This window comes from Lutra lutra, chromosome 6 (genome assembly GCF_902655055.1).
Source record: "Lutra lutra chromosome 6, mLutLut1.2, whole genome shotgun sequence".
Taxonomy (NCBI): Eukaryota; Metazoa; Chordata; class Mammalia; order Carnivora; family Mustelidae; genus Lutra; species Lutra lutra.
Window position 1 is genome coordinate 17,829,322 of NC_062283.1, and position 24,625 is coordinate 17,853,946.

General features: G+C 37.3%; 1 protein-coding gene across 1 annotated transcript in view; it reads left to right on the forward strand.

Annotated features, from left to right (window-relative positions):
• The window catches only part of LOC125101538 (uncharacterized), a 323,109-nt gene that overhangs the window by 242,677 nt on the left and 55,807 nt on the right, over positions 1-24,625 (forward strand). The window contains exon 15 of the mRNA XM_047731961.1: positions 12,360-12,518. The gene's annotated coding sequence lies outside the window, so the exon portion shown is untranslated. The remainder of the gene's footprint in view (positions 1-12,359; positions 12,519-24,625) is intronic.

Sequence of the window (24,625 nt, forward strand, 5' to 3'; positions counted from 1 at the left end):
CTGACCAACTCATGTTCACATCATGTGATAACTTTTTTTTAAAATCTCATAGAAGAAATGGGATCTCATCCTTTTCTAAAGGTGCATTCCTTTGTTTCTAGTTACTGGATGTTCTTAGTATGCTTATCACTCACTCATTTGTATTTCCTCTTTGTGAATTGCCTTCTAAATGTCCCTTTGGCTTTCTTTCTATGAGTATTTAAATGTGTTTCTTACTGAGTTATAGGGGTTTTATATGTATTTTAGTAGTAACCCTTCTGTCATGTTTTTATTTATTTATTTATTTATTTATTTATTTATTTATTTATTTATTTGACAGAGAGAGATCACAAGCAGGCAGAGAGGCAGGTAGAGAGAGAGGAAGGGAAGCAGGCTCCCCGCTGAGCAGAGAGCCCGACGTGGGGCTGGATCCCAGGACCCTGAGATCATGACCTGAGCCGAAGGCAGCAGCTTAACCCACTGAGCCACCCAGACGCCCCCCTTCTGTCATGTTTTAATGGATGTTTTCTCCGTTTGACAATTAACTTTTAAGTGTATTTTTGATTTTTTAGGAAAACAGATATTATAGGGGTGCCTGGCTGGTTCAGCTGGTAGAGCATGTAACTCTTATCTTGGGGTTGTGAGTTTAAGCCCCACATTGGATGTAAAGATTACTTAGAAAAATAGGTATTATAATTCATATACAGTAAAGCCTTTTGATAATTGAACTTATTTAAATAGATCTTCAATTTAAAAAAAATCCTTCCTCATTCAGAAATGTTTAACTATTTACTTCTAATTTATGAAGTTGGAATTGTTTTCTTTTCTTTCTTTTTTTTTTTTAAGGTTTTATTTATTTATATGACAGAGAGAGAAATCACAAGTAGGCAGAGAGGCAGGCAGAGAGAAAGGGAGAAGCAGGCTCCCCGCTGAGCAGAGAGCCCAATTCAGGACTTGATCCCAGGACCCTGAGATCATGACCTGAGCCAAAGGCAGAGGCTTAACCCACTGAGCCACCCAGGCGCCCCTGGAATTGTTTTCATTGAACTCCTTAACACAGCCATGTAGAACTCATTTGATATGGATAGCATCAAGATCTATACAAGACATCTTTTATTTTATTTTACTGGTCTTTTCTCTCAGCTGGTGTTATCTTTAGATACTAACTAGTTGGCCATTTTGTTTTACTCTGTTTTACTTTGAGAAATTTTAATTTTCAGTTCATGTTTCCGGTGGGATCAAGGGAACTCCTCTTTTCCAGAGCCTCTTTTAAAAAACTTACGTTTTGACCAAACTTTTATAGATGGCCATCTATAGGCATTGATATGAAGAAAATCTATGAAGACCATCTATATTTGTCAGGGATTTTGCTTCCTGTGGCCTTGCAGCACTCCTCATAACCCTCTGAGCAAAACCTTTGTTGATATTCCATGGATCCTTTCACTATAAATCCTTTATTTGAGTAGTCCAAACGATCAACAGGCTGCTTACCTATTTCCTTAAAATATTCAGAGAATGAGAAATCACCATTTAAATGTTAGATTTGCTTAAGCTTTTATATTCCTGGAAGCTGTATACAAATCTGAAAGACTTGTACTCAGTTAGTTTTGGGGGGTGCTGATGTATTCTTAATCATTGACTTAATAGTTCTGAATAGCCTTATAAGTTTTAGCTGTGGCCGCATATTACTTAGGAAAATTAATTTAGATTCAAATAATTTTTTTTTTTAAAGATTTTATCCATCCATCTGACAGAGAGAGATCACAAGCAGGCAGAGAGGCAGGCAGAGAGAGGAGGAAGCAGGCTCCCTGCCGAGCAGAGAGCCCGATGCGGGGCTCGATCCCAGGATCCTGAGATCACGACCCAAGCCGAAGGCAGCGGCTTAACCCACTGAGCCACCCAGGCGCCCCGAGATTCAAATAATTTAAAGGTGGGTTTTGATGGGCAGAGTATGAGCATATTTATTGTGCGGGGAATACATATATGATAATCAAAGATTTTCCGCCTTTGGAATCTTCTTTACAACATTATTCACTTAAAGCAAAATATTATTTACCATGAGGAGAAAAAATTCTGAAAATTATCTAATTTTAGCTAACCGATTTTTATACCCCCTGAAATTGTCACCCAGTTATGGGCACTCAGTGCCCTAATAGCCCCAATGGACTATGAACATTGCGACATGCTGGTATAGGAAAAGACCCATTTAAAAGATTTAGATGCTACACTGTGTCATCTCCAGCAAACTGAAGGATTGTAACCAAAATAGTTCACTGCTGTAGGATAGATCATGATTGTTCATTGGCCAAAGCCCATCAATATCCCCACTCTGTTCTTCAGGCCCTGAACTCTTTGATGTGGGCAGCTGAGTTCATGCTATATGCTGATTCCACTCCCACCTTTTCTTCAGCAAATAGAGGGATCTCTTCCCCCCCTCCACCAGACCCCATCTATAGCTGCAAGAAGCTGGGTCAAAGATTATCTGAACATTTCCTGATACGATATTCTCTTATAAAAATGAAATAAAAACTGCACAGTAAGTCTAAGTCATTAACCAGTCATTTGACAAATTGGCTTTTTCCGATACCTCTAAGATAGAAGAGAGTGAAATGGTCTACCACAACTTCTATTTTCATTTGGAACTGGTGGGAAACCAGGCATGTGAGGTTTGACCAATGGTAGGCTGATGTCAAGAAGGTATGTGTACTTGGATGAAGTGTCAGGTACATATTGTCTTATTGACACGGTCCAAATCCCTGACGTGGGCTTCTTTTAGGCCACCAAAATGAGAAATTGCCTTTCCCACTTCCATGTAAGTATCCACATTTGATAGTGTAGATAATGTGAAGGAACCAGTACTTCTCTCTGTCAGGATCCTGCATAGTGGATAAAATTCTCACACTTGTTAGTAAAGTAATTGGACAAAAAACCAAATACTTAAACACAAAGAACGACAATTTTGCTTTACTTCCACAAAACAATGAGGATTACACGTGGAGAATATGGTACCTCAAACTCTCTAACCACGTATTTAAAATGTTACATAACATGAAACTCTGGACTGTGGAGGGCAAAGTCACCAACTCTAGAATTCACCATTGTCTTTCGGTACCCAGAAAAGCATCCAAAACACAATAGACATGGAACAAATGTTTGTTGAATTAAAACCATGAATAAATAGAGGAAAATATTTTCTTAATGATGAAGACAGACCCCTTTCAAATAAAATATGGCTCACAGTCTGTCTGTCCAAATGACTCTAGGACCCACATCCCTTTCATTTTGAATGCTCCACTGGAATATAATGAAGAATTGTGGAAAAAAAAATACACGGGGTTCCTATATGTGTTAATCTGATGCATCCAAGTGATTAGAATAGATTTTGAATTTGAACTCCTTGGCAACACCCAGCTTTACAAATTACAGTGCAATGCAGAAGGAGGAGTCTAAAAGAGTCACAGTGATGTGCAAAACATTTAAGCACTGTATGCAAAAAATAATCCAGAGGACCCAGGATAGTGCTAGACATAGATACACAATGCTTTGTCACTCCTGTTTTGCCAGTTCTCTGCTCTGACTTGGTGTTTCTAAAGCTCAATTCCACTTGCCCCAAACTTTGCTCTCTACCACCCTCTCCAAGTAGTCTTTTCTTTTTAACCATCTGATGGTAGAAGTGCCTCAACCCTTCATCTGGCTTAAGTGCTGAAGCAACACATTTTTGAGGGGGTGGGGGGTCATTCACATTGATCATGAGACCAGGACCTCTTATCAGTCCGGTGCTTTCCCAGTGGCCAAGACACCTCACAGCTGAATCTGATTTGAGAAAATGCGGCCATAGTTCTTCTGGTTCACCTTACTCTTTATAGTTTGGGCTTTCCTGTAAAACTGATCTGCCTACATAATCCGAGTCAATACCCTCACGGAAATAGAAGACTAGGAACTGGAAGAGCTGACCCTTGTGACCATGAGAATGAACAAATGAACAACAAAGAGGAGAATTCTAACTCTGATTTATGACTGGATCTCACAGCATCTCAGAATGTCCAAGGACAGGGTTCAGGAAAAACTTCCGTCATATGCCATATAAATTAGAATACTGGAGGTTCTACAGAGGTGTTTAATATTTTCCTTTCTGTCCCTAAATAGTAATTTCTGCTGTTTCCTGAGAATTTCTTGCATGTTAAGTCCTGATTTGAATATAGTATGAGATTAGTTCATTTAATCCTGATAATTCAGGACTCATTAACATGGGTCTCCTTTTCATACATGGAGAAACCAAGCCTTAGTGATTTTAGGTAATTTGCCTAAGGTTGCACAGTAGGCCCATGGCCCAGCTGATACCCATATGCAGGCTTCATAACTCCAGAAACTACAATGTTACTTGTACATCATATTCTTTATTGTTTTTTTAAATATTTAATTTATTTGTTTGTTTATTTATTTGAAAGAAAAAGAGAGCATGAGCTGGGGGAAGAGCAGAGGGAGAGGAACAAGCAAATTCTGTGCTGAGCATGGAGCTGATGTGGGGCTCAGTCCCACAACTATGAGATCATGACCTGAGCCGAAATCAAGAGCCGGAGGGTTAGCCAGCTTAGCCACCCAGGTGTCCCCATATTTCTTCTTCTTCTTCTTCTTTTTTTTTTTGAACAATGAAATTACTTAAAGTTCATATTTGTGGTTGATTTTCACCTAAGGAATGGGTATGATGTCGTGGCGTGATACCTGGATTGAAGACTGTTTGGCCTGGCTTGAATTTTGGCTCTGTCAGTTACTAATTGGGTGTCATTTGGCAATAGCTGTACCACGTGATTCTTTTCTTATCTTTAAAATGTATATAGTAGGGGCGCCTTGGTGGCTCAGTGGGTTTAAGACTCTGCCTTCGGGTCAGGTCATGATCCCAGGGTCCTGGGATCGAGCCCCGCATCAGGGGCTCAGAGGGGAACCTGCTTCCTCCTCTCTCTCTGCCTCCCTCTCTGCCTACTTGTGATCTCTGTCAAATAAATAAATAAAATCTTAAAAAAAATAAACAAATAAAATGTATATAGTAAATAGAGTAAAAATTTGTTTTTTAGATTCCACATATGAGTGAAATCATATGGAAATTGTCTTTCTTAGTCTAACTTATTTCCCTTAACAATATACACTCTAGATCCATCCATATTGTTGCAAATGACATGATTTTATCCTTCTCTATAGCTGCGTAATATATGTATGTGTGTATACACACACACACACACACATACATACCCAGTTTTTGTCTTCCCATTCATCTATGAATGGACATATGAGTTGCTTCCATATTTTGGCTATTGTAAATAATGCTGCAGTAAATATGGGGGTTGCATATCTCTTCAAATTAGTGTTTTCATTTTCTTTGGGTAAATACCCAGTAGTTGAATTATTGGATCAAGAAAACAAATGAATAAACAATCAGACAAAAAGCAGAATCAGACCCATAAATACAGAGAACTCGCTGATGGTTGTCCAAAGGAAGGGGTTGGGGGGAGCGTGGGCAAAACGGGTGAAGTGGAGTGGGAGACACAGACTTCCCATTATGGAATGAATAAGTCATGGGAATAAAGGGCACAGCATAGGGAATATAGTGGATGATACTGCAATAGTGATGTATGGTGACAGATGGTGGCTATAGTTGTGGTAAGCATAGAATAAAATATAAAAAAGTCAAATCACGATAGTGTAAACCTAAAACTAATGTAACATTGTGTGTCAATAATACTCAAAAATTTTCTAGAAAAAAAAGAATAAAGCTTCAATTTGCTCCTTGGGAATGAATGAGTTGATTTAAATAGTATATTTCTAACAGGTTCATAATTTAGGCAGCTCGGTTTAGTTCTTTTTTTTTTTTCTCCTAAGATTTTATTTATTTATTTAACTAGAAAGAGAGAGAGAGGGACTGGGGGGAGGAGCAGAGGGAGATAATCACCAGCAGATGACATAGGGCTCAGTACCAGGACCCGGAGATCATGACCTGAGCCGAAAGCAAGAGTTGGATGTTCAACCCACTGAGCCACCCAGGCATCCCAGCTCAGTTTAGTTCTAGAATTCAGTTCTGTCAAGGCAAACATGAATTTAATTAAACAATTTAGAACTTCCTGTTAACTTTGACAATTCCATATATATATATATATATATATATATATATATATATATATATAAAAATGTTAATGCAGCTTCAAAATTGACATTCTGAAAAGAAATCCATGGTCTTCTCCAAATCACTTCAATTAGGGTTCCCGGCCTCAGAAAATGCCAAGATCACCCATCCAGTGCTGAGAGAGAAAGAAAGAAGGAAAGAAGGAAAGAAAGAGAAAGAAAGAAAGAAAGAAAGAAAGAAAGAAAGAAAGAAAGAAAGAAAGAATCAAGGAAGGGAGGAAGGAAGGAAAGGAGGGAGGAAAGAAGGGAGGGACGGAGGAAGGAGGGAAGGGAGGGAAGGAAGAGAGAGGGAGGAGGGAAGGAGGGAGAGGGAGAAAGAAACCTGGCATCTGCCCTCAAATCCATCCTCTCCATCACCCTCCGCACTCACTTTCTTTCCAGGTTCTGGCAATGGCTTAGCTCTTGAATTTGTCCATCTTGTTCTATCCATAGGATATTTTCTCTGTCCAATGTGCTCTGATCTCTCCTGTGACTTACTGTAACATTAGCCTTTCTACCAACCTCTATATATGCTCTTTTGTTCCTTTTAATCTATTTTCCTCACTATAACCAGAAAGATTTTTAATTAAAAAGTATCAATCACTTCTTGCCTTAAATCCATACAATGACTTCCGATTGCTCTCACATTAAAAGCTCTTTTGACCTGGGTGGGACCCACTTTCCTTACATTATACTCCCGTAACACTCTGCTTTCCTTGTCATGTCATTCTGCTCTCTTCTTCCAGCTACAGGTCCCCATGAAGGCTCCTCTGTACCCCCTTCCTGGGATTCTTACCTATCTTCCCTACTGCTTGCACTTACTAAGTATGTGGCATTTGGAAGGCAAAGGTGAATATTTGTTGACTGAGATAATGAATTAATGAGGAGTGAGTGAAGAGGATGATTGTCCCCTTACAAACATGAGACCACATGTATTCTGAAGGCTATATACTTCATTAAACCTACAGTAGAGCTATCTCTGGAAATGGAGGTGGAGGCATTCTTGACTACTTCCCATTACGTGCACATTTTTATTTCTGAATTTCTTTTTCCTTTTCTTAAGATTACTTTCCCTCTCCATTTTATTTCATTTTTATTTTGTATTTCTCTTTTCCTCTATTTAGTATAATTTCAAACCAAAGCCATTTGAATTTCAATTAGAATTAAACAGAATGGTGAGTATTCAAGTGTTTCTAGAAAACCCACAAAAGCTTTTTTCATACATATAAGAACTTCACTGTCATACACCTCACCTAAAATGTTCCACAAGTCTGCTAATTTCTCATGAGTTCTGGCAAGAGTAAGCTGTTTCAGACCTTTACCTGAAGCATTGAAATGTACTTAGACCAGTAGATAAGTAGCTTTATCAATAAGCACATTGACTATGATCTCTGTAAAGCCATACTGCTAAACTCATTTTGTTATTTTTAGATTTAGAAAGAAGCAATAATAATTTATATGTATATATATATTTTTTTTTTTTTTTCTTTTGGAGCTAGTTTAAGTTATAGACTCCATCCTTTTCATGACCCTTAAAATACTGTATTAGCTAAATGTTCACACTTGTCCTTTTTAGCTTTAAAAGAAATGTCACATCCTAGGTTTCTGTAAATGACCCACATTCAGATGTGAACCAAACATAATAGCTTCTGCCATTCACCAAGCAATGAATTGCTTCAAATGTAGGACACAGGGCAGAGGACTTTGTAAATTACTTTGTTTCATTTGGCCGTCATCAGAACCTGTGGCATAATATGTGACCTATTTCTACAAACAATAATGCCTACGGCTTTGCAGAAAGGTGGAATACAGTTTCTCTTTTAATTACATTTTGAAGAAATAATTTAAAAATGTAAAATTTTCAGACACTTTGAATAATTGTATTGTTAAAAGAAATCCAAATTTGTAACCATCATCATGTAATGATATAGAATATCGTAAAATATTAGCTTTTTACTAAATAGGAACTCAAAACCTATAAAATGCAAAAATAGCACAATGAACTTGGATATTCTTCTCCTAATGTCACTAATTATTGAAATGTTTCCATGTTTGGTTTTCTCTTTCTCTTCTCTCATCTAATAGGTCTAGTATCTTCAATTTTATACAAATCAATCTGATCTTTATACACACACACCCAAAATAACAAAAAAGGCATGGGAATACATGTGCATTTAACTGTGTGTGTGTGTTATTTCATCTATTTGAGAATAACAAACTTTCATAACTAAATATGATCATAGGAAGTTTAAACTTAATACTTTATTAACTGGCTCCAATGTTGCTTTCATCAATGTCTACCAGTGTCCAGTTTGCTTATGAAATAATCGTTTTAATTTTTATAAATAAATACATTTAATATAAATAATAAATTTTATAAATAAAATAAATTTAATTACAAAATTTATTGGAAATGTTTTGACATTGTATGTCTTTATAGAAATTTTCTTAACATTTAATTGGACCTCACTTTCTAAAGAGAACCAGAAAAATAAAGCTCAATAGATTTGCACCATCTTTGATCAGTATGGTCTCCCTCACACCCCAAAATGATAAAATAACTCACTTTTGGGTAAATGTTATATTGCTTGACTGATTATATAATCAAATGAATTACATAATTATGAACACTCAATTTATTTTTAAAATTTTGCTCATATAACCATAGACTATTTTCTCCTTTTTAATGTAAACTGGCTTTATAGGGCTGGAAAATATGCTAAAAACCAGTAACGGCTGGTAACTTGATTCATTTACAACCCATCATAAAGCTTTTCACTGGAACATGCCACTCAATGTGGCAGAAAAAAAATGTAAAAGTAAGACTAAAATCAGTTGAACTTGGTACAGCTTTCCATATTCCATTGTGTCATTATGTTCTCTGTTCAAACATTTGTGTACCATCCTGTAGATCTGGGCTTGGATGTTTACATAATTATTCTTTCACACAAAATGAAGGAGATATAAAGAGGAGACAGACATTTTCTGGGCAAAAGGAACAGAAGCTAGCAGAAACAGGACTGTGATTCCTAATTAATTCAAAGTTAATTGCATTGTTGATAATCCTGCTCTTAAAATCTTCATATAGAAAATGTTTATAGCAGCAAATTGACAGTAATTTAACTACATTAAATCTTACTACCATTAAAGGAAAAAGATGGATGTTACATTAAACAAGCTTAAGAGAGTGGTAAAGACTAGTTCTTGTTTAACGAGACAACTAGCAAATCATTCAAATGGCTGACCTAGAATCTCAAAGCACAGAAAGAGTAGTAGTTGAATTTCAGGATGGTACCAAGCCATATGGCCTGTCTTGGGCCATCAGTGACACTGGCTGGCAGTTTTGCTTTTATTTCCACTCTGTGATGAGCATAAAACAGAAGGAAGCAGAGACCCACAGATCTTGGCTGGCAGGTAGGGTCAAAAAAAATCTATTCTACCCTTTAGAAAGGAAGAAGTGAGATAAAGGTCCTTAAATGAAGATCAGTGCTGTACAGATTATTTTCACTAAGGAGTTAGATGGTGAAATGAAATGAACTTTGGTGTTAGTTCTGAGTTTAAATTCTGTCTCCATTACTTATAAATAATAGGACTATTTTTTTTTAATTTTAGTGTATTCATATGTAAAAGACAGGATTAAAGAAAGGCTAGATAACGTAATGGATGTGAAAGACCACCTTTATAATGGGAACTCAATAAACTTAGTTTACTCTATTTAAAGCAAAATATAATTTTCCTGATCATTGAATTAAATACTTACAATCCACCATTTTGTATAGAAAGGCACTTCATGTAATGCTCAACTATCTTGGTACTCCAATTCATAAGTTGGGCATTTGGTAATAACTTTTAAAATGGTTAGTTTATTGATACTGTGATACACTAAGGTTCTTAACTGTAAGTTTCCTTTGATAAATCTCTCACATTTGACTTAATGTGGTATTCATAATACAAAGTAATGGCTAAATATTTCCTAATTTTCTACTGTCTACTACTTAGACATCAAAAATCAGAAATAGTAGGCTTATAGGAGATAATTGCAAAAAAAATCAGATTATTCTTTGATTATGATGTTTAATGGAGGATAGTATAAAATTATTTCTGGAATGTAAGTCAAATAATTTCTGAAAGATAAATGGGAACAATGAACTAGAATAGAATAAATAGAAATTGACAAAAGAAACAAATTATTGATGGCTGCATAGTATTCCATTGTGTATATATACCACATCTTCTTTTTTTTTTTTTTAATTTTTTTATTTTTTTCAGCATAACAGTATTCATTATTTTTGCACCACACCCAGTGCTCCATGCAATCCGTGCCCTCTACAATACCCACCACCTGGTGCCCCCAACCTCCCACCCCCGACCCCTTCAAAATTCTCAGATCGTTTTTCAGAGTCCATAGTCTCTCATGGTTCACCTCCCCTTCCAATTTCCCTCAACTCCCTTCTCCTCTCCATCTCCCCTTGTCCTCCATGCTATTTGTTATGCTCCACAAATAAGTGAAACCATATGATAATTGACTCTCTCTGCTTGACTTATTTCACTCAGCATAATCTCTTCCAGTCCCGTCCATGTTGCTACAAAACTTGGGGATTCATCCTTTCTTTCTTTTTTTTTTTTTTTTACAGCTTTATAAACATATATTTTTATCCCCAGGGGTACAGGTCTGCGAATCGCCAGGTTTACACACTTCACAACACTCACCATAGCACATACCCTCCCCGATATCCATAACCCCACCCCCTCTCCCAACCCCCTCCCCCCATCAACCCTCAGTTTGTTTTGTGAGATTAAGAGTCACTTATGGTTTGTCTCCCTCCCAATCCCATCTTGTTTCATTTACTCTTCTCCTACCCCCTCGACCCCCCATGTTGCATCTCCTCTCCCTCATATCAGGGAGATCATATGATAGTTGTCTTTCTCCGATTGACTTATTTCGCTAAGCATGATACCCTCTAGTTCCATCCACGTCGTCGCAAATGGCAAGATTTCATTTCTTTTGATGGCTGCATAGTATTCCATTGTGTATATATACCACATCTTCTTTATCCATTCGTCTGTTGATGGACATCTAGGTTCTTTCCATAGTTTGGCTATTGTAGACATTGCTGCTATGAACATTCGGGTGCACGTGCCCCTTCGGATCACTACGTTTGTATCTTTAGGGTAAATACCCAGCAGTGCAATTGCTGGGTCATAGGGTAGTTCTATTTTCAACATTTTGAGGAACCTCCATGCTGTTTTCCAGAGTGGTTGCACCAGCTTGCATTCCCACCAACAGTGTAGGAGGGTTCCCCTTTCTCCGCATCCTCGCCAGCATCTGTCATTTCCTGACTTGTTAATTTTAGCCATTCTGACTGGTGTGAGGTGATATCTCATGGTGGTTTTGATTTGTATTTCCCTGATGCCGAGTGATATGGAGCACTTTTTCATGTGTCTGTGGGCCATCTGGATGTCTTCTTTGCAGAAATGTCTGTTCATGTCCTCTGCCCATTTCTTGATTGGATTATTTGTTCTTTGGGTGTTGAGTTTGCTAAGTTCTTTATAGATTTTGGACACTAGCCCTTTATCTGATATGTCATTTGCAAATATCTTCTCCCATTCTGTCAGTTGTCTTTTGGTTTTGTTCACTGTTTCCTTTGCTGTGCAAAAGCTTTTGATCTTGATAAAATCCCAATAGTTCATTTTTGGCCTTGCTTCCCTTGCTTTTGGCGATGTTCCTAGGAAGAAATGAAATCTTGCCATTTGCGATGATGTGGATGGAACTAGAGGGTATCATGCTTAGCAAAATAAGTCAATCGGAGAAAGACAACTATCATATGATCTCCCTGATATGAGGGAGAGGAGATGCAACATGTGGGGTTAAGCGGGTAGGAGAAGAGTAAATGAAACAAGATGGAATTGGGAGGGAGACAAACCATAAGTGACTCTTAATCTCACAAAACAAATTGAGGGTTGATGGGGGGAGGGGGGTTGGGAGGGGCATGGGATTATGGACACTGGGGAGGGTATGTGCTATGGTGAGTGCTGTGAAGTGTGTAAACCTGGCGATTCACAGACCTGTACCCCTGGGGATAAAAATATATTATATGTTTATAAAAAAAAAATAAAAAAAAATTTTAAAAAATGTAAAAAAAAAAAGAAACAAATTATTTAACATTTTTGGAGGGCAAAAAGTAAATAATATTTGGGGAACAAAAATAACATGGTTTTGTTCTTAGATTGCACAATGATTCTTGGATATTAGATGCATTTCAGCGCATCTATAGTGAAGAAACCAAGTTTTTCGTACCATATGATTTGGAGATTTCCAATCAGAAGCTCAGCTACATAGTGAAAAGGTCTGCGCAATGGAAGGAATCCATGGTGAAAGGAAGAAGGTGAGTTGCTCTGAAGTGGATTTGTTTTTTGACTGCACAAGAGAAACTCATTCTGTTAGCATATCAGTTAAGTCGGTACATTTTCTCACATTGTTCTTGAAGTCATTTATTATTGTATTTGACTGCCACCACTATACAAATCTTGCAGCTTGGCTATATATTGATTATTTTTTATTAGCTGAAATGAGGAGACATGGCCAGGTGGTTCTTAGAGTGAAGCACTGTTATTTTCTTATGGGAATATTTTTGATACCTGCTGTATATATATTAGGCAAAATCACAAAAGGGTTGTGAAGAATATAAAAGAAGCTAGTGGAGAACCTGGGTGGCTCAGTCAGTTAAGCATCTGATTCTTGATTTGGCTCAGGTCATGAACTCTCAGGGTCATGAAATGGAGCCCAGCACTGGGCTACATGCTCCACAGAGATCCTGCTTAAAAGTTTCTCCCTTTCCTGCTGCCCCTCCCCTGTGTGCTCTCCCTCTCTCAAATAAATAAGTAAATCTTTAAGAAAAAAAAAATAAAAAAAAATAATCAATAGGACATGATTGCTGGCTTCCATGTCATCTAGGGAGGATAAGAGGAAAAGAATATTATTTCTGTTTTTCTCCTTTGATGCCTTCGTTAGTCAGTCCCCTTGCTTCTCTTCCCCTTTCAGGAATTTCCTTTCCAGACTTTTCCATTGGCTCCATCAGCCTTTTCTGTGTTAGTGTCTTTCAGGACCTGTATTTGGTTTCTTTCTCTTCTTACCCACTTTTTTTAGTTAACCTCCTTGCGAACCATATCTTCCACCGTGCTGAAGATTCTCAAATGTGTATCCCAAGGCTACACTTCTGTTCTAAATCCTAAAGTAATATAATCCAGCAGCCTACTTGATATCTTCAGGTGTATGCCCCAAAGAGACCTAGACCCAGTGCATTCCAAACAAAATGGACTTGACACATATTGTTAATTAACAAATGCATTTCTCCTGTGTCACAAAACCACAGGATTCACACATCCGCACCCTCTGTACGTGGCATTTCCATCAACTCGGAATCACAAAGATTTAAAACTCAGAGTTTTTCTAGATTTTGTCTCCTAGATTTTTTTTTCCCAGTTTGATCATCCAGTTACTTCTACTGACTTTACTTTCTTAATATCTGCTCTTCTCTATTCCACTAGCTCCTGGACATCTATGACCTCAATGCCCAGCTTCCGAAGAACAGCAACACTCTGCTAACTGGTCTGTTTACCTGCAGGCTCACGCTGCAGTTACCATGTCACACACCATCCATGAATTCATTCTTTAGAATATTTTTATGATGCAGATCTGACCCTCCATTTCCCTGCCATAAACCCTTTGCCTGAAGAGTAAAAGCCAACATTCAGACTAATGAGTTTTTACCATTTGATGGGATTCTTGTCGACCTCTCCGGTGATGTCTCTTATATCAGCATCTCGCTCCTCCCTTTTCTGCCTTCCTCTTGCCAAATGTTTGTCACTGAAATGTAGTTATGCCATATAAAAATAAGGGTAATTTGTTAAATATGATACATTGTTTTACATTGCCATCCATTCCTCCCTGTCTGGAGGAGCATCCTTTCAGCTTCTCAGGTACTACCTGCCAAACCAATTCTTCATCCAGGCTGACCTGGAGTGCTGGTTTGATGGAGCCTGCCCAGAGAGGACCATCTTCTTTGTGTCAAAGCTGCTTGTTTTATCTGACCCTTCTAACACACAATCTGAGAATTACCTGTGTTTCCCTTTTCTTTTCTAGACTAAGATCTTGTGCAATAAATGAATGGTTTCTCCATATTTTTCTTCTCAATCTTAATAGTGTCGGCAGAACATAGTACATTTTTGCTATTTTGCTATTTGTTCAGTATGAATGCAAGCTTGAATGATTGAATAATTGAACATATTTAATTTGCCAATATAATGAACATATAATCTACCTCATTCCATTCTCTAACTGATAGGAACCTAAACATTAGCTTTCAAAAAAAATCTGTTAATATATCTAATATGTCTTGAATTCTGTTAATTTTATTGGTAAACATAACAACACTGCACCAGACATTTCCATAATCACTGTCCCTGACTTGAAGTAAAACACATTTCACTTCATGATATATTCATCCTGGTTTCTTCTTCAAAAAATCCTTGACAACAGCATAATTTTTAAAAGGCCCAAATTGTCTAAATCATCCTACAAATTAAGCAAAGAGTGCTTTCTCTGTAGGATAATGTCAAAGTGACTGGGGTACATAGAGTATATTTATTTCATTATTAAGCTTCACAAGATGGAAGTTAAGGAATTTGGAACCAATCCAAAGTTGAGTACCAAAATGATCGGAGTTGAACAAAGGTACCTGACAAGAGAATACAGAGGAAAATAGAGAATTATTTTATTGTTTATGATCATTTGTTTTGTCTAGGAGAGTCTGAAAGAGTGAGAGATAGGAGAAAGTGCGATGGGGAGAGGGCTGGGAATATAAAGGGGAAGAGGAAAATGAATGTTTAGGTGCTAGAGGGAAAATTAAAGGAGATCATGAAATTCTTTAGTTCCTTAAAATAAATATTTATTCTGTCCTTTATAAAATGGCTTAGCTGACCCATGATGAGCAAGAGTAGAACTCAGGAAAAGACCTCAAACCTTGTGTGTTCATAATTCTGACAGTGAATACACATTTAAAGGGATCAAAGAAAAGACAGTTGGATTAAATGTAATTAAAGTAAATAATTTAATCAAAGGCACTTGTGTCCTAAGTAAAATATTTTGGCTTAGATTCTTTTGGGCCATTAACAGACATTAATATATCTAGATAAATTGCTGCTGTCTCTTCCCCAACATGTATAGACTCAGAATCCATCAGTAAGGAGATTCACAGAGATGTTTATGCACCTCACTTGAAAATCTGGAGAGCACCTGTTATTTCTCGTTGTTGGGTTATGTTTATTAAGCATACAGAAACATTCCTAAACTTAAATGAATAGACATACATATTTTATTTGTTATGTCTCTTCATGACCTGGCATTTATACCATGAAAACGTCCTCTTATTTATGATTAATTTTTTAATGTTCTTCTTAACCTGTTTTACATTTCCTCGTTTAGTTTATTTCAATAGGAAATCAAGATAGTCCTGGTGAGTAATTGAAATACTAATTTCAAGGTACAATGACAGTTTAATTTAGACCACTCATCTATAATCTAAAATGCTAAATTAAGAGTGGAACAGACACTTTAATATAAAAGTATTTCAAGTAAGTAGTCTAGAATTTTTGTACTTTAAAAATTTGATCTAGATCTAGATGGGCTATTAAACACATGCTTCTCGTTTTTATGCTCTGGATTAAAAATTGCCACATAAATGGATACTTTATAATATGCTTAATTTCCTTTTATTAAATTGATAAATGCAAAAGCACAGAACACATTTACAGTATGATGAGAATTTAGAATTATTGCATTTTGTAATTTTTATATTGTTCATACATATAATTTGTCATTTGTGCAAAGACAGCCAGATGATAATTTCAAAGTATTTTAACCATTTTTTGAAACGGAAAAGGTCACTTTCAGTAGTCAGAAAAGATATCATTCTATTAAACTAATTTGCCTACATGCAAATTTTGTCATTTTTACCTCATTAACTATTTATCATGAGTAAAAATATATATATTCATGAAGGGGCAGCTCACAGGCTGATGGAACTGGAACTAATATTTTGCAACTCTAATGATTTTTTGCATCCTTAATTAGATAGCATAAGGTTGATATGATTAGGTCAGGATGTAGTGTTTTTCATTAAAATACATTTTAGAAGCTGTATTCATAATCTGCCCTTGCAATTAAATAATGAGCCTATGAATTTAATATTATCGACCCAATTATTATCCCATGCAAACGTATACCTTTAATAAATTTGTGCCGTAGGACCTTCATTAGCAAGGGAAGAAATGATATTTCTAGGTACATAGATTGAATGGCTATGGTTAAACTTATATAATGGTTTTAAACATACCAGGAAGCAAAGCTTCAATACTTAGGAATTTAATTCCAAAATGGGCCTTACTATTTGTTGAAGACTAATTTACACGGTAATTATTTTCTTAAAGAAACTACCACTTTAAAAGGGGCTACTGAAGCTCATAAAAAGAGCAGGATGTTAGGCAGAGAGGAAGGGTTGGAGAAAGTTGTGCCTCGTGGGACAGTGGGCAGTGAAGTTAAGAAATCCATTCAAGCAGCATAACTGGAAGACATAAAAACTAAAATGTCTATTTCCTGAGTGTCTGGGAACTACAGGATGCAGTTCATGAAGATTATAATTTTTGTTGCTGTATGTTAGAATAGTTTTTATTAAGAGCCGGTTATACAGTGGAATTATGTAAGGGACTCTGAGAAGGAGCTACCCAACTCTTGTCAAGAATGTATTCAGGGAAATACAAGCACATGTAGAAACATACCCTGTTTTCTCTTCTTTGTATAGGAGTTGCTGTTTATCTACTACTCTTGTGCCCTTGGATGGTGACTGTAACAGTTCCCTGAGTTCTTTAGTTGTTGAAATTCTGATCTGAAGGTTCTATACAATCTATAATTCTTAATAAAATAAGATGATTAAGAAAAACTGAATTTCCATTTAGTAATGAACCATCCCAGGTGAACCTTACGCATTGTTACTGACACAGCCAACCGCAGGCAGCAAGTCATGTAGTGACTACACTGTTTTCCTAGAAATACTACTCATTTTTACTGTGGAAATATGGTCAGGGAGGAGGAAAAGCTTCCTTGAGGATCTTGAGGGGCAAAGTGGTAGCAAATAGATACATGGGAACATGTTGATAGGGATTTGGGACAGAGACACATAGACAGAGACAGATAGAATTTTCTGTGCCGGAGGAGGCAGTGAATAGAGGTACAATGACAGGAAATGCCAAGGCAAGTTTGAAAACTGAAAGCAATTTGTTTGGTCTAGACCAAAGGACAGAGGGTAGAAGAGAGTGAAAGATCAGCCTGGAGAAGGAGTTTAGAAACTGGAAATGTGCACAGTACTGGGAACTATATATTTATCATAGGCAACAGGAAGCCATTGAAAGCTTTACTACAAAGAGGTAGCTCATTCCAATAAGGATCTGGGTTGCCTTTGCACTGAATTTTATAAACGGTTTATTTTATTTTTTATAAGATTTTATTTAATAATTTGAGAGAGAGAAAAGGAACTTGAGCAGAGGGTAGAGGCAGAAGCAGACTCTCCATTGAGTGGGGAGCCCATTGTCATTGTGGGGCTCAATCCCAGGACTCCAGGATCATGACCCAAGCCGAAGGCAGACACTTAACTGACTGAGCCACCCAGGCACCCCTAAATTGCTTATTTTAAAGTTCTAATGTTTTGGGGCTCAGTGGGTTAAGCCTCTGCCTTTGGCTCAGGTCATGATCTCAGGGTCCTGGGATTGAGCCCCGCATTGGGCTCTCTGCTCAGTGGGGAGCCTGCTTCCCCCTCTCTCTCTGCCTGCCTCTCTGCCTACTTGTGATCTCTGTCTGTTAAATAAATAAATAAAATCTTTTAAAGTCCTAATGTTTTTAATACACTCTGTCTAATACATAGCTCAGTTTTCCATCAATTTTTCAATTCAATTCCATCCCACAATCTCTTAGAGATTGTGCTTTATGGGTCACCAAGTATTCATCATCTTGATCTGCAGTGGGTGGATAGGTTTTGCAAGCTCGATGGGGACTTGAAAGTAGGTGAAGATAAATGACAAACTAAATTGGACCTAGGCAAATTTGAAATTAGGAATGGCAGGTAGAAGCAAGTGGAAATGGAAACTGTAAGGGCCTATTTAGCCAAAGTGGCCCCACCTCGATTGAACTGCCATTTTGTTGTTTACGCAGTGGGACTTAGATTGACCCTGACCCCCCAGGGGAACTTACTTAGGAGCAAGTCTGGGAAACCAGTTCCAGGTAACAGCCCAAATACAAGGGTGGGTTAGGTCAAGCAGAGATAAGGACCCAAATACAAGGGTGGGTCGGGTTGGGTCGGGTGGAGACAGTCAATCAGTGGGGGCGCATACTGTCTCCTAGCTACCAAGGTGATAGGCTAGTTTCCATAGCTACTATGGGGTGAATTGTAATTCAATTAGCCACCAATGTGTGGCCAGGCCCAACCACATGGCTTTTGCTCTATAAAAGTTAGTCTGGAGAGCAGGGAGGGGTCAACCTCTCTGTAAGGGGCAGTCCCAACTGATCTGTTTGAAGGTCGGTTTGATTCTTGATGCTTGGCGTGAAATAAAGCTTTGCTTGACCTTCGCTTTGTATCAGTCTCGCTCCTTTAATCATGGACCCATTATTGGGGGACCCAACAAACTGAATTCAAAATGGCGGGTGGCAGAACGGCGACTACAACAGGAAGACCTCTTGAATCCTGTCCATTCAAAGGGTAAGCAGACTGCTTTGATTATAGAAGGTGGGAAGCAGGGGCCTAATTCAGGAAGAGCCAAGGCCCATTTTAACTCCCAACATCAAGAGAACAAAAGGTTAGCACTCAGACCATCTACTTGTAACACTTCTTGTACCCCAGTATGATTCCAGTGAATTTCATACTTACAGGATTTACCTGGGGAGGCTCCACTTCCAAAATGACTAAAAAGGTTTTTACACTGAGTGTCAGGTACAAGAATAAGTACCCACAATAACAAATGAGCATCGTGGACATCAGAACAGAATCCTTAGGGAAAGAGACAGTAGCATCAATATAGGAATGTAAACTGACTGGAAGTTAATAGACTAGGTGCTAAAAACTTACTTTGTTGCATTGAAAAGAACACTTTTTTTTTTTTTAATCTAGTAAAGAACATTCCTTAGGGACCTCGGTGAACACATCCTAAGTGTGCCTGAATTATCTTAAAGGTAGGGATTTCTGCTCAGTAATCAAAATACATATTGTGAACTCTATATTCAGTGTTATTTTCTTCTTGCATTGAACGAATTCCCAATTCTTCAGAAGCATAAAGACACTTATCTTTTAAAGACTTTTACATAAATGTGGACTGTATTTAGAGCTACTAACTTTATAGAAATTCTGATTTTTGCACAATGAAAGATTGGTATTGATCCAACTAATTTGAAAATGCAAATCTTAGCTATAATTTTAAAAATACATATAAAAGAGGATGATTTAAAAAGGTATATGACTACTGGCATTTCTCTTTTGTCTTTCAAATCATGATGAGCAAGGAGTGGAGGAAAATGTTCTACGTTGGCATGGTGGTTTTAGTTAATTGATACATATTTCTCCCTTGATCTTTTTTATCTCTGAACTTCTGGGATGTCTGTATATAACTGACTCAATACATTGCTAAACGTTTGAAAGGACATTTGGCCTTGGAGAGATTGATCTTTTCTATAAAATGAAAATGATAGGTAACCACTAAGGAAAGGAATAACTAGGAGTTTTATGAAGATACCATAAATGTTTGGGTTTTAAAGATTGACAAAGACTTACTTACATTTTGCTAAGTACTTTCCCCCTTGATTCTAAAATCATTTCTATTTGAAGTGAAGTGTAATCCATATGTTTTTGATTCATTAACACTTAATTTGTCAGCATCTCTTAACTGGAGTGCTATATACCAGCCTTTTCATCTTTTTTATAAGCTTATTTTCCTCAGACACAGGAAATCAAGTTTTTGTAAGAGTAAACAAACTTAAACTCAAAGAGACCTGAGAGAGTTTTGTTTATAACAAAGCACCTATTAGCTTTGAACTACTTCTGGACTTGGTGTGCAAATTTCTTCCTTAGCATTCTAAGAATCAGATATATTTGTAATTAACTGAGGAACAATACACAGCTTTCTGTTTTATTATTTATTGAATTTTCCTACTATCTCACTCTAATTTCTCTTCATGATAAAACAGCCGACTACTAACATATTAATGAACAAGTCATTAATGATACTTATTTAATTGCCATCTTATTATTTATTCTTATTAATAATGCAGAAGCTACTTATCTTTTAATAATTATGTGGTGGGAAATGGAATTTCATGTAAAGCATTAAATAAAGTTCTTTTTTCTTAGCCTTTGGAAGTACAATGTTCTTTACTGAGAAGAATGAAAGTCAAACTCCTTTCCGTATCTGACTGTTGAGAAATGCCAGTTCCCCAACATCACTTGCATTTGTATAGGCTTCAATGAAACGAAAATACAGTTCTATTGAAATACTAGCTCCCCCATTACCCTTTGTCCCTTTTAGCTTACCTAATTTCTACAGGGTGTTCTTTGGGCTTTTAACAGTCACAAAGCTTGAATAAATTAGAATTGCAAAAATGTCACCATAGTATTATTACCTGCTCATAGAAACCCTTTGCTTGACTCTTATCACTCACATTTTTGGTAGATAGGTCAAAGAGAATTTTTTTTTTAAAGGGCTTAGTATTAAAGTAATATTTTCCTAGGAACAAAGGAAGAAAATAAATAGCTCTTACTGTGGGTCAGTCACTATGTCAAGTAGTTAATATGTTGGTTCATTTAATTCTCAAAGCAGATATATGTGGTGGGTATTGTTTCCATTTTACAGATGAGGACGTGGCTCAGAGAGATGAAGTAACTTCCCTCATCCATCTATTCATTTATGCGACACTTTATTACGGATCATCGAATATGAAGCAGGCCCTTTTTTTAGACGCGCATGAAAGTAAAACAAAAGAGTATCTTCTCCTTTATAGAACCATGAGGAAGTTAAACACTCGGGGCTGTAATGCCAATACAGTAGATGGTGAAATAATGGAGCTGTGTGTTGGGCAGTACGGAGGAAGCTTGCAGGAAGATAGTATTGTTGAAAAACAAAATCCCACCAAGTTAAGGGGGTAGGAGAAGAGTAAATGAAACAAGATGGGATTGGGAGGGAGACAAACCATAAGTGACTCTTAATCTCACAAAACAAACTGAGGGTTGATGGGGGGAGGGGGGTTGGAAGGGGGGTGGGTTATGGACACTGGGGAGGGTATGTGCTATGGTGAGTGCTGTGAAGTGTGTAAACCTGGTGATTCACAGACCTGTACCCCTGGATAAAAATATATTATATGTTTATAAAAAATAAAATTAATAAAAATTAAAAAAAAAATTTGGGCTTTATTAAGTAATACAAGCTTTGGGCAGCATTCCATCTAGCAAGTAGAGGGAGCCCAAGGAGTTACACCAAATGGAAGGTTTTTCTAGGAAGGAGATGGGACAAAAAGTGAGCAAAAGAAAAGAAAGGATTGTTTCAGGCAAAGTCGCTCTCCTTTAGGGAAAAAGCTGAGGGTTTTATCATGCAGATTACCTCCTATTCCTTGGGGGTTGGGGGAGACAGATGGAGGGAGTCCAACTGACAAATTACCTTCACTGGTATTGCTGGAAAATTCTTGACTCACCGGTAAAGGCTACATTTCAAGGGGAGTTCCGAACCGCAGCTAGGTTGGGTAATGAGCCCCAGTCTAGTGACCTGGCCCAATTAACTTCATCTGGGGCCCGTGGTTTTCTTTTTGACAGTTTCAACCCATTTGAATGGGCCATTGAAAATCTTACCACAGAGAGTATTGAGGTAAGTATTTAAGATGAAGAGCAGTTAAAGGACAAATTAGGCACCAAAAGAATAGGCCGTCCAAGCAGAGGATAAAATATCTTGGAGGCAAATCATAAGAGACTTAACTCTAGGAACAAAGTGAGGGTTGCTGGAGGGGAGGTGGATAGGGGGTATGGGGTAATGCGGTGATGGGCATTAGGGAGAGCACTTGATGTAAGGAGTACTGGGTGTTATATGCAACTGATGAATCACTAAATTCTACCCCTGCAACTAATAATACATTATATGTTAACTTGGTTGAACTTAAATAACAATTTTTTAAAAATCTCATGGTACTTAGGAGAACAACAACAACAAAAAATCAGTATGGCTGGAACGTAAGCATTACGGGTCACTAAGTTTTGATAAATAGGCAAGAAACGATATGTATTTGTATGCCATTTTCTGTGTGCGTTGCAAAACCACAGTTTCCAGTAATTCAATATGAATCAGTACAAAAATGACCCATGGAGGACTAAAATGAAGTCAAAAGTTACAAAGACATACATACAATTTCCAAATGATTTTATCTTTCTTTGATGTAGGACTATGGAAAATTTATCTTGTTTTCTTTGTGCTTTTCTAAATTCATTTTGATGATTTTCATGATGAATGCATATTATTTTCATAAGTTGGGAAAAGACCTATAAAAAGTGTTCTTTGTAAAGAAAAAGTACCAAGCGCGATATGAAATCCTTTGCAAGCCACTGTCCCACGCCATTAGGAAGCAATTCACAAGTAGGTGTTTGAACCATATGACAATCTGTCTGCTACGTAATGGCCCCATGATCTGTCTTTAGACAGGGAAGAAAGAAAATCACAGAGATCGTTAATGTCGTAAGAACGTACTGGCCAACATTGCCATGGTGTTTGTCCTCCTCCGTTCTGATGATCTTTCCGATTTGCTGCAACATGCACCTTTCTTAACTTGGCAGCGGAGCCCAGTCCCATTTCGCGTCTCCTGAGGAGATTTGGTTGGTTGTTTCTCTTTGTTCACATTTCCTCCTTTCCAATTAGAAAGGCAGTTTGGTTGCCATTGTCGCCAGCAACAGCAGCACTTGTGGTTTATGCCTCGATTAGGTCCTAAAACACAACTAAGCTGCTGTATATTTGGCAGGCACAGAGTCACCATGCAGCGCTCCAAGTCACACGCGCCGCCATCTACATTTAGCTCCTGGTTTCCAGGCTGGTCCCTTGGCTTCCTCTCAGGCAAGCTGTTGGAAAAGCTCTCATTCTCACTCCACAGCCTGTCACCAGGTCAGGGGATGACTCATTTGTCCTCCTGCTTGAGACACTTGCTCTTTAAAAATGTGTTGATATAAAAAGTTTGTTTAAGGATTTTTTGGGTACATTTTTATCAAATAAATCTTGCCCTAGCCAAAGGTTTGATCTTCTCGACTGTTTTCAAACCCTTTTTTTGTTTGTTTGTTTTGTTTTGTTTTTTACATTTGGAGGATAATCATTTCCTGGGTCTTTCCTAATTGTCTTAGTCACATATAAAACTTAAAAATCAAAAGTAGTAAGCCTAGTTTTGTCATTAGGATGGAATGAGCCATACCGATAATTTTCTTTTTTAAAAGAGCACAGTTTTTTAAACTAAACTTTCAGTTTCTTTTAAAATGTATATGGTGTTTTAGATATTGCAAAATCTAAAGGATATGTCAAGAGAATCTTAAGTAGAGGGAATTTACTACCCTTGATTTCAAACACTGGGCCCTTTCCATGGGAAAATAGTCACAGCCTAGTGAAGGATAGAGATACTTAATATCATATGCATCGGTTCAAATCATGCCATTTCTCTGTCGTGTATTACCAAAGGACTTTTTAATTTGTAAAACAAATTGTCCCTGTTGTCAATTGTTCTTAATGTCTATATTGTACTTTTAAAATCTATAGTTTCCCTTTCTTAATTTCTACTTTTTGCCTATACATCCTGGAAGTAAACTAAAACTCCTTTTAAAGGAATCCTTGAGCATCCCTTCAAATGTAGTTAAGAACCTCAGTCAGCAAACCCTACTGAGACAAACATTGAATTAGTAATAAAGGTCTTATTTTATTATTTTAAAATATACTTGCCTTTCTAAAATGGGTCAAATACTTTAACAACTTCATTAAGATAAAATTTACAACTATAGGGGTTCCTGGGTGGCCCAGTGGGTTAAGCGTCTGCCTACACCCCAGGTCATGATCTCAGGGTCCTAGGAGGGAGTCCCACACACATCAGGCTCCCTGCTCAGCAGGGGAATCTATGTCTCCTTATCCCTCTGCCCCCTCTGCCACTCCTTTCTCTCTCTCTCTCTTTCTTCAAGAAATAAATGAAATCTTTAAAAAATAATAATAATAATTTTCAACTATAATGTTAACCCATTTAAAGCGCTCAGTTGAATGATCTTTATCATGTTTACAGCGTTCTGCAACCATCACCATAATTTAATTATAGAACATTTTCATCACCTCAAATGTTATCATGGTAATACAAATTAAAAAAAAAAGTTTCAGCTAAAAATAAATGTATAGAACT